We start from the raw sequence: 11,612 nt of genomic DNA on the forward strand, positions 1-11,612 counted from the left end.
ACAGCAAACAAATACTTTTGCTATTTCCTATTCTTACTTTCAGGTATCTTTTTAAATATAGAAGTTGTGAAGGAACTGCATTACATGCAGTGGTAGTGTTTGTGGTGGGGTTTGTCAGTGATGTTAAATAGCCTACTAAACATGATTTCATGAGATGGGGGGGAGAGGGAGAAAGGGGGGATTTTCCCATGAACTAGAAGTTTCTCAAGGTGAAAATTTTCTATTAAAGTTGTGTAAGCTATGTTTGCCAGACATGACTTTCTTGACTACTTTTGGCCTCTTGACAATGTAGTGTTATCCTGGGATTCATTCCTGTCTTAACACACTTGGTAGAAGTCATTTATCTGTATTTGTTACATGTCTATATGACCTACATTTAACAAGTACAGAATTCCAAGAGATCATGAAGATAATCTGAAGGGAGAAAGATTTTTTAAATCTATTAATTTGTAGTTATAGATAATTAATGAATGCTCTTTTTTTTTTTTTTTAATAGTTCTGGATCTAAGGCTTCAAATATTTTCAAAGGCTCAAACACTGCTGGTTGTTTCCTGGGACTGAATTCTGTCTCTCAGATCTCCAGTACAGACAAGACTGCAGGGCCAGTGTCAGAAAACAATAATTCCTTCCTTCTGTAGGGCTAGATGTCCTGGTCTGTAGCCCCTATCGTTAGGGGAAGTATTCTGGCTGCTCCCCTGGCATTTCTTTGTTAGTACATTCTGAATCCATTGCCTACTCACATACAGCTAACAGAGGTGTTATCGTGGACATCTGACATGCTGGCCTAATCAATAAACAAGATGTGCAAAAGCAGAGAATTCTCTGGAGGGTCTCTGCAGCCTCCTGCATTAGGAAATGTCTAATTATAAGTGACAGTGCCCACACTACCCCTTTCGAAACATTGGCCTGGGGCATACAAGAAAAAATGATTCCATTTTCTAGTGTAGCTATGTCTCACCTTTATGGGTGTACACCAAAGAGGAATAAAAAATAAATAGCACTTAATTTTGCATTTTTATATTAAGTTTGAAACTAAACACTGGGAAACCTTGTCAGCTCCTGCTAAGCTGATTCCAATTAAAGCTTCTGGCAGAGTTCCAGCTGTTTTACTACCTCAAATAGCACTGAACATAACAAGGTTTATGAAGCATTCAAAAGTCAAATACCCTATTAACATAAACATGTAGTGAAACCAACTCTTCTACAATTTTCAGCTTCCTTTCTTTCTTTCACTTACGTTGGACTAATCTAAGATGATGTCTGTTTTCTTAGTTGCATCTCCCTTTTTTCTGCTTGCTGGAATGCAAAACAAGATTTAGTATTTGAACGGTGTGTGATTTGCCCTGAGAACTTACTCCCTTTGGCAATTTTATTACAATGCTTTCTATCCTACTCTATTTCAATAGCCACATTCTGAAGGCTGGTTTCCTACGCTGTTATCTCCAAAACAGCAAGTGGTATATGTTTGCATATTTCTGTTCTGGTTTATTTGGGAAACCTTCTGCAAACCTGAGTACTAATGCCAACATTTTAAGAAGAGTTCCGTGCTTGATTTGATGTACTCATTATTAACAGACAATAAATAAAAAGGAAAAAAAATGTTGTAATATTCAAAAACATTTTGTAATACAGCTTTGTCATTGTTTAATATTAAAGTCATTCCTAATTAAACTGAATGAAAATGCAACATATACTTCCTTGCATTCTCTGTAGGGTGAATGTCTGCTATGTTAAAAAACATTCAGTGCTTTTGGTCAGAATGCTGATTAAAGGAGTGGATGGAAGATAATGAATACACTGGAAACACACCATGCTAAAAATCTCACGTATATATATATATATATATATGTATAATTATAGGCATATGAAAGTGGGGTCATTAACTAACAATGTTGTATAAAACACACCAAGTGAAACCATCTATGATGATACTGACATCAAATAACTTTTGAATAAGAAGAAATAAAAATGTGAGATTAAGGTAGATTCTTCATAAATCAGTTATTGGTCACTATCACACTTTGTAAATATGGTTAGTTAAGATAAGAGTTTTATGGTGTTACTTGTCTCACTTTTATATTCACTTTGTAGTGCAGTACCTGATAAGTCAGTTCCACATTCTCAATATGTAAATTAAATTCTGTCAGTATATCATGCTGTTGTCACATCTGCAAGATTTACAGTGTCGCTTAACAAGTTTGTTTTTCTTGAGGTCAGATAAATTTTCTTTCTTCATATATAGTCATACAAAGACAATGCAAGTTTACTGAATGACTAATTTCTACAGTCTTTGAATGAGATGGATTACATGCAAATGATTTTTCTTTTGCTTCAGTTGAAATAAGCACTGTTAAACAAGAATCATCTCTAAAGACAAAATAAATACAACCCTAGAAGCTGTTTTTTGTGCAGAAATCAATCCATTCCTCTGAAGCTAGATAAATCATGTTCTCTTTTGCTTTCCACTTATATATTTAAACAAATATGTAATTTAGCAATTTTCTGTTCCACTTGTCTTATAATCTTGTGTTCTCAGTGCCATCTTCAATAACAGTTTTAGAAAGATGAAATCTAGCTGACTCCAGGAGAACCTCCAAAAATGTTACATTTTTGTTGGCTTAGAAAGGATATTTCTGGGAATTATGTATGATCCTTGAATTTTCAAAATACTTTCCTTTTTTTCTATTTTTCTTTTTCGTCAAAATGGTGACAATAAAAACAACAAAAACACAGCAAAAGAATCGTGCTCATTTTGACTTTTAAACCAGTTCAAACACTTGAAGATAAAGGAAGAATAGACTTGCAAAAACTTGACAAGAACACCTCAAACTTAGTACCTATTAATATGTTTTAGTATACTGAAACACTAATATTAAGTACTTTAGCTTTGGGAAAAATAAAATAAAATAAAATAAAATAAAATAAAATAAAATAAAATAAAATAAAATAAAATAAAATAAAATAAAATAAAATGGTAATTTAAAAGTATTTTTAATTAAACCATAAAATTCAGGTTTTAGCTTGGTAAGAGCTTTCTGATTCTTGCCACTCAGAATTCATTATGATCCTCTTTGATACAGATAAGTGACTTTTTTAAATCCTAATTTTTCCTTTTTTACATAATTTAATGTCTTTTTAAGTTTTAAAATGACTATAAAATTTGTTGAGGTGAAGCTTTGTGCTTTATTCTGAGAGAAAATGTCTAATTCCAAGTAAATATTATAATAGAGTACTGCACTATTCAAAAAGCAGCAAGACCCTGACTTTTTTCTTAATATTGGAGGCATTTGTACTGAAAGGATAGTTCACTGTGCTAGAGTTTCCCTGCTGCATTTTCTTTCTTCCTTTTTCATTGATGGCAGCCTTCAAGGTGATTTTTTTTATTATTTTTTTTTCAAAGGTGATATTTAATGCAAAGCATTCTATTTAGTTTGCATTCAGGGTCTAAGAAAGAAAAGCTAGTCAAATCCTATTGGGAAGCCCTACAGTGTAACTCCCATGCCATTCTATACAGGTTACTGCAAATCTTCACGGCTTTCTTTTAAGACTACCACACAGTGTTTCACACAAAGAGCTTAATCACTAAAACATGTCTTGTTATATAAGAACCTTGACTGCAGAAAGCACAAATAAGTTACAAGTGGTAATGTTTTAGCTAGAGTACTGAATAAATGCCAAAATGAATCCAGGTATATTGCTTAAAATTTGGATTGAAATCTTTTTCTTAAAATGTTCCCCAACAGCCTTTTTAGAATATATCAACTATTTCCAAGAGGCAATTTGCTCTTTGATTTACACCCTCACTTTGACCAGGTTGAAAATTATTTCTTGATTGTGTCTAAAGTAATTAGTTCACCATTTTAGATTTGTTTGTGACCCCTGCACACTGAATTTATCATGGATTTTTATTCACATCTGCTAAGTTGTTCACCCTACCAATCTAACACTTGCCACAAATCCAGACATCAGGATGTACTTAAAAAAAAATTAAAAAAATGAAGTTAGAAGAGAGCAGCAGGACCTTGGATAATTCTGAGTTCAGTATAAAAAGGTCAATTAACCATGACTAGCTCCAAGTTAGATGTCTGTTGTTTATAGAAGAACACAGAGAGAACTATTATCTAAATATATTTTTTTTCATTTTTTTGAATGATCAAGATATCTTATTGTTTGAACATTTATTTTCTTGGAAGATTACTCTCAGTAGTTTTCTGGTTTTTATTTTTGAGATTACTAATAATGTAAGGTATGTCATTTTAAGATTAATAAATGCAACATTCAGAGCATGAAGAATCATTAACTAGCAACGATGTCTGAGGGATGTTCCTGTGTTTCAAATGCTTCATTGCTTCATTGAGTAGTGAACACAGAAACTCACTTCAAGGCAGATGTTATGCCCGTACACATTGCAAATGCAAACAATTATCTCTAAAGCATGCAGAGAAAAATCAGACAAACTATGTAATATTCTGGAGGAAATAAAGAGACTGATTTAGAACTGTCAGCTTCATGTTGAAGGTGTTAAATACACAAAAACAAATCAATAAGGTCCATAACAATGTGTATTGAAAGCAAGGCTTTCAAAGTCAAACTCAGTGTTTATCTTGTGGTTTGAATGATGTGGGAGGAATAGAAAATATTCTGCTGAATCTATAAGCTAATTTTTTAATTATTAAAATTAAATGTGGTATTAAATATGGTATTAAAATTAAAAGTGGTGAGTAGTGAGAACATTATTTTATGTGACTCAATTGCTCCCTAGTTGTCTGTTAGTCACCACTAGAAATGTCCTGAAATAGTTGAAACAGGTCTAGTCAAAGATGCAGTACTGAAGTAAATAGATTACTGGTTTAGACTCCATGCAAGTTCTTAAGCTAGAGATATCACAAACAGAAGGAGCTGTAAGCTATTGTGAGGCAGGCAAGCTATGACCTAGTCACCACCACTGAAACGTGGTGGTGGGACCTCTCCTGTGACTGGTGTGCTGCAGTGGCCAACTACAAGCTCTTCAGAAGGGACAAGCATTGGTCCCACTAATGGTGGGACCTTGTTGGCCAATACCCTGGTGGCATGGCTCTCTATATTAGAGAGTGTTTCGATGCTGTTGAGATCATTGTTGGGAATGATAAGATAGAGTCTCCGTGGATAAGGGTCAGGGGGTTGGCCAACAAGGCAGACATCCTGGTGGGGGTCTGTTACAGACCACCAAACCAGGATGAAGAGAAGGATGCTCTATAAGCAGCTGGCAGAAGTCACTCAATTGCCATCACTCGTTCTTATAAGGGATTTTAACTTCCCAGGCATATATATGCTGGAAATACAACACAGCCCCGAGGAAGCAGTCTAGAAGGTTCCTGGAGTGCATGAAGGTTCCTGGAGTGCTTCCTGACTCAGCTGGTCAGTGAACCTGCCAGATGGGGTGCCCTTCTAGACCTAAGAACACAAACAGAGAAGGACTGGTAGGGAGTTGTCTTGGGCAGAGTGACCATGACATTGTAGAGTTCTCCATTCTTGGAAAAGTCTGGAGGGTGGTCAGTAACACTGCTACCTTGGACTGCAGGAGGGCAGACATTGAATTGTTCAGGACACTGGTAGGGAGTATCCCTTGGGAGTCAGTCCTGAAGGGCAGAGGGGGCCGGACACTTCTCAAGAAGGAAGTCCTAAAGGCACAGGAGCACGCTGTCCCAGCATGCCATAAGATAAGACGGCGGGGAAGAAGACCAGTGTGTCTGAAGAGGGCACTTTTCCTGTGTATTTGGGAGAAAAAGAGAGTTTATGACGGGTGGGAGAAGGGACAGGTAACTCAAGGCAAATACAAGGAAGTTGCCAGAATATGAAGAGAAAAAAAATCAGGAAGCCCAAAGCCCAGTATGGGCTCAATCTGGCCACTATGGTTAAGGACAATAAAAAATGTTTTTATAAATATATTAATGGCAAGAGGAGGGCCAAGGAGAATCTCCATTCTTTACTGGATGCAGGGGGAACATGACTACTGAGGACAAGGAAAAGGCTGAGGTTCTTAATGCCTTCTTTACATCTGTCTTTACTAGCCAGACCACTTATCCTTGGGATACTCAGCCTCCCAACCTGGAAGTCTGGGACAAGGAGCAGAAGAAAACCCACACAGTTCAGGTGGAAACAGTTAGAGACCTGCTGCTCCACGTCGACTGTCACAAGTCCATGGGGCCAGATGGGATATACCCAAGGGGGTGCTGAGGGAGTTGGCAAATGTGATTGCTGGGCTACCTTCCATCATCTATCAGCAGTCATGGTCATCCAGAGAGATCCCAGATGACTGGAGACTTGCTAATATGACACCCATCTATAAGAAGGATCATAAGGAGAACCCATGGAACTACAGGCCTGTCAGCTTGACCTTGGTGCCAGGAAAGGTGATAAAAAAGGTCATCTTGAATGCAATCACACAGCATATGCAGGACAGCTGGGGAATCAGGCCTAGTCAGCATGAGTTCATAAAAGGCAAGTTGTACCTGACCAACCTCATCTCCATCTATGACTCGGTGACCTGTCTGGTGGATTAGAGAAAGTCTGTTAATATAGTCTACCTAGATACCAGCAAAGCCTTTGACACAGTCTCCCACAGTATTCTCCTGGAGAAGCTGGCAGCCCATGGCTTGGACAGGTACAGTTTTTGCTGGGTTAAAAACTGGCTGGACGGCATCCTGGCTTGTATCAGGAATAGTGTAGCCATCACGACCAGGGAGGTGATTGGCCCCTTGTTCTCTGCTCTGGTGAGGCCACACCTTGAGTGCCGTGTTCAGCTTTAGGCCCCTCACTACAAGAAAGACATTGAGGCCCTGAAACGTGTCCAGAGAAGGGATACAAAGCTGGTGAAGGGCCTGGAACACAAGTCCTATGAGGAGCAGCTGAAGGCACTGGGGTTGTTTAGTCTGGGGAAGAGGAGGCTCAGGGACCTTATTGCTCTCTACAACTATATGAAAGGAGAGCTGGGAGTCGGCCTCTTCTCACAGGTAACTAGTGATAGGACTAGAGGGAATGGCCTCAAGTTGTGCCGGGGAGGTTTAGGTTGGAAATTAGGAGACATTTCTTCTCAGAAAGAGTAGTCAGGCATTGTAACGGGTTGCCCAGGGAAGTGGTGGAGTTAACGTACCTGAGGGTGCTTAGGAAAGGTTGAGTGACCTGGTGCTTCGGGACATAGTTTAGTGGTTGACATTGGTGGTAGGGGTATGGTTGGATATCTTGAACCAGATACCAGATATCTTGAAGGTCTTTTCCAATTTTTATGATTCGATGAGTCTATGATCACAATGTTCATTCCACAGGCATCTCCAAAACAGAAGTTCTCAAATATTTATTGCAATATATTCTCCAAAATAACAAGGGGAAATCTGATAGATGAGGATAACACGGGGATATTGGTTTTAGGTGGGAGGAGTAAAGAAGAAGTTTGGTTTTCTGCTATCTGCCCAACACCTAAATCCCTGTGATCCTGTTTTGTATGACCAGGATGATAGGTGACATAGTAATACAGCCTCTGAAAGTATTACAACTATTAACAATAAAACAAAGAGATTAAGAAGTAGAAAGCTAGTGTGTTTGTTTTCATGCATCTTACTATTTTCATCAAGGATAGTGTGCATATGTACTTCAAATTTTGTCCCTGTAGTGCTCAAGGGACTCTTACATAAGTATAAAGTTACAGAAAAAAAAAATAAAAATGGTTCTAACATTAATTTGTATTACCAAGATAAGATGCACAATGCCAAAGCTATCGTAGTTACAAGTGTAAGGGTTTAAATTTCATAGTAATATAGCATCTTAGACATTTGAACCATCTTTAAACATGTGTTGAATCTCAAAGAAAGTGCACAGGAATCTTTTTACCTGACACGAAACTGCAACGACTTCGGGGGATAAGATGATATCTTTTAATAACAGATTATACCGAGCATCAGTAAAGGAAAGAAATTAAGCAAATGTAAATACTTAGGGGCTAAAACTACAATAACGTCATAGTCTCATCCTAGCCAGGAGAAGAGAAGGCATGCTTTGCTTCTGAAGCAGACTGAAGTTCCTTCTGGATTTAAAGTGACCTCTCTGGCCTGCCTCCAGATCCTGATACTCTGCAAAGGCCATCCTCTTCGCTCTTACTGTAGACATGGCAGTTAGTTGCTGGGGAAAGTGATGGGAATGGGAGAGAAAAACATAACTCACGAATTGGAAAAGACAGCTCTGTAAGAATTCTGAGAAGCAGAAGTGTTGCTCTGTTAATGAGGGAAAAGCCAACCCTGAAAACAATATGAAAACAAAAGCAAAGGGGAAGACATTTTGACCTCAGAGCTCTGCTTTCCTCTCCAGACATCTGATGGGCCTCTAATCATCTTTCTAATATTGAGTATATATGTCAGGCATGGTAAAGCAAGTAATTTCAGTTTTGTAAAATCTTCAGTGCTGTCAACAGGCACAACCGAGCAGTAGCATAGAAATACCTGCTCTCGGTACCTTCAGTCCCACAGGACTATATCACATAATTTAATCACATTTAGAGACCAGCTCCATCCTCTTGACAGCCTCCCTTCAGATGTTTATATACACTGATGAGGTCTCCCTCAGTCTTCTCTTTTCCACGCTAAACAGGCCCAGCTCGCAGCCTGTCCTTGTAAAAAGATGTTCCAGTCCCCTAATCATCTTAGTAGCCTGGACTTGCTCCAGTAGTTCCCTGTCCCTCATTTAATCTAGGATAAAATTCTGTCCTCTCTTCTTCTCAACCAGCTGGCAAGCTATAGATGCATGTCTAAGCTAAGTAGTCAGATCCCTTTGAATGTTGTGTATTGTCAGACTGCTTTCCCTGAAAGAAGGCATACTAGCTTTCATACTTGTTCCCTTTTTGGGAAGGTGGAGAGGGGTGCTTAGAGACTCTGTCACACTACATAGTCCCCATCTTGCAAATATTATTGATCTAGACCGTATTTGGGAAGCGCTTTTTTATTCTCCTTCTCTTAGATTATTGACTGTCCTCTCCATTATAGAAATGGTAATGTCCTTTTGGAAAAGGAAATGTTATCTCCCATAATTGACTTAACAAATCATTAGTCTACTGGGGGATAAAATATCTTCTGAAATGTGGTGGGGAGTAACATGCCAATTTCAGCAGGAAACCTTTTGACACACTGAGTCGTATTTTTCACATTCACACATTGCAGAAATATATCGATAAGTACATATACATTTGCCATAAGACAATTTTTTTATTAAAATCTAAGTCAATGAAAGATTGATCATTCATGTATAAACTTAATTAGTTAATAAATAGGCTTTCAGAGACTAAAAATAAAACACTATGCTCAGGTCACCAGTTCAGAACACAGCTACAAGTCAGAATGAACTCTGACCCAAATTCTGTAAGAATATTGTAACAGTGATGAGCTATGCTAGATGACTTAACTATGCTTTGTGCTTTGCTTCATTTTTGTTTGTTTTGATTTGTTTGTTTGTTTTTCTTTTTTCACCTTGGAAACACTTGTAAAAGCTTCACTTTCATTTCAATGCAACAGATTTGCAACCCTCAAAATCTGTTGTAAAAATAAAGTTATTATTTGGGATTAGATTAATGCTGGTTGGTGAACACAAGCAATGCAAAAATAAATAAATAAACAAATATATTTGCTGCTCAGCATTAGCAATGCTGTGACTGGAAGACAGACCATTCAGGTCTGGAGAAGTTCAGGCTTGCATTCATCATGCAGAATCACACTGCGTAGGTTAAAATGTTGTTCTCAGTATTAGTAAAATATGACACCACACTATGTACCTTGAAAACTGAAGCCTAGTAATTTCATAACATTGTAACTGACTAATTATTTCTTTTTCAAGAAGGGTGCTTCTGAGGGTGTGTGTATGTGTGTGTGAGACATTAAGAGCATATGGAGGAGAGAAAGGCACATGTAGACACTTCAGTTCATCCTATAACCACTCCAGAGGCCACACTAGGGTGGGGTGTGTGTTGGGTGAATTTCTGCTTACGCAAGATACTCAGAAACGGTTGTAAAAATATGAACCTCAGAAGTGTTTTCTTCTTGTGATCTTTCCATTCAGCTCAAACAGTAGTTCCAATGATTCCAGATTTCCTTTGGTATTTGTTATCAATAAAAATCAGTATGAAACATAATAATTATTTAAATGCTTTTGCAGTTAACTACAAAACTGATTATGTGGGCTAGGTCTACTTCTTCCATATAGATAACTTCAGATCCAGGTTGCAGATCCAGACTTCAGATTCCAGAGAAAAGTATACAAATTAAACTCAATAACCTGACTCTTGTGTCACTGTTACCAAAGTTTCAAAAGTATCTTTAGTTGAGAACAGCAAAACAAATACAATTTTATAATTATAATGTCTTGGCCCGGTAACCACTCATCTAAATATTTAGATCATTTCTTTTGTAAAACAATAATAGTATCTAGCCCGGAACAACTAAAGCCTGTTCTGTCTCTTCTAATGCTTTAGGTAAGGCTTCACAAGTTACACTGTTGAAAAAAAAAAAAAAACAAAAAACAAAAAACAAACAAACAACAACAAAAAAAAAAACTTGCTGACATCTATTTTATTTCAAACATTTTCTTTTTCTGGATAACTGAGTATGTGGAGGACAGTAGTGATAAATGAGACAATTGAAACAAATTAGTATTTACAGCTCCTATCATTTCATGAAGATTACAGCAAGTAATAGTCAAAATCCGCAGTGTTGCTGTAAGACATTGTATTTGATTGTAGGAGGTTACCTACCAGGTCCCCTGGTTTTGTCCTAACATCATGACATGTTTTAATATATCCTTTCTCATTCGTTGTATATGCACAACAGTAATAGCAGCATCTAGCTCAGCTTGTGCTAGCAGCTAGGGATGGTGAGTCACTTGGCACAAAGCAGAACTTAAGCCTCAGCATGGTCACTACTGTTGCTGTGGATATCAGTTGGTCTTTGGTATATAGGCTGGTATCTTTTGTTTTAGAAGTTAAAGTTTGTCTTCTGTACTGTAAAAGGAAAAGTAATTGTCCTCCCTTAAGTAAATAACATCTCCTGCACTTAAATGGGAACACTGGAAATAGGGTTGATTGATAATAACTAGACATTTCTCCATATTTAGGACGTTATCTGTTTGTCAGATATGTACTTTGGTTTGTACTGTTGTTTGCCTGCTGTCTCTCAATCCACACACAAAATAAAATAATAATAATAAAAAAAACATAAAATGCAAATTTATTAATAAGTTAGAGATAGTTGTAGTTGTGCATCTAACATGTAAATGTAGATTGCTCATATGTATTATATTAAGAAAATTAATTCATTGGATCATTTTGTTGTGATAGAATTTGCCATGTGTATCAATTTTACCTTAAAACATAAATAAGTCTTTCATATGCAAGGCAATCTTAAGGTCTCAGTAGGAATAATTTATTGAGTTCATCCTTGTAGAATTGTAAGGTGTTCTTTTTTGGACAGCACTAGAACTACAACTGTCATGTAAATATATGCTTCAGGAACACTTGAAGACCACTAGTGCTATCACTCAAAAGACTCAAGTAGCCCATGTAAAGGTCAATTAGTATAGGAAAAAGGATTAATAAAGAA

At 37.2% G+C, this 11,612-nt stretch overlaps 1 long non-coding RNA gene across 1 annotated transcript in view; it reads right to left on the minus strand.

Moving 5' to 3' along the window:
* The window catches only part of LOC311430942, a 56,641-nt gene extending 45,791 nt beyond the window's left edge, over nt 1-10,850 (minus strand). The window contains exon 1 of the long non-coding RNA XR_014689129.1: nt 10,769-10,850. This is a non-coding gene — a long non-coding RNA (uncharacterized lncRNA). The remainder of the gene's footprint in view (nt 1-10,768) is intronic.
* Nucleotides 10,851-11,612: the final 762 nt, after the last annotated feature.

This window comes from Aythya ferina, assembly GCF_964211825.1.
Source record: "Aythya ferina genome assembly, chromosome: 2".
Taxonomy (NCBI): domain Eukaryota; kingdom Metazoa; phylum Chordata; class Aves; order Anseriformes; family Anatidae; genus Aythya; species Aythya ferina.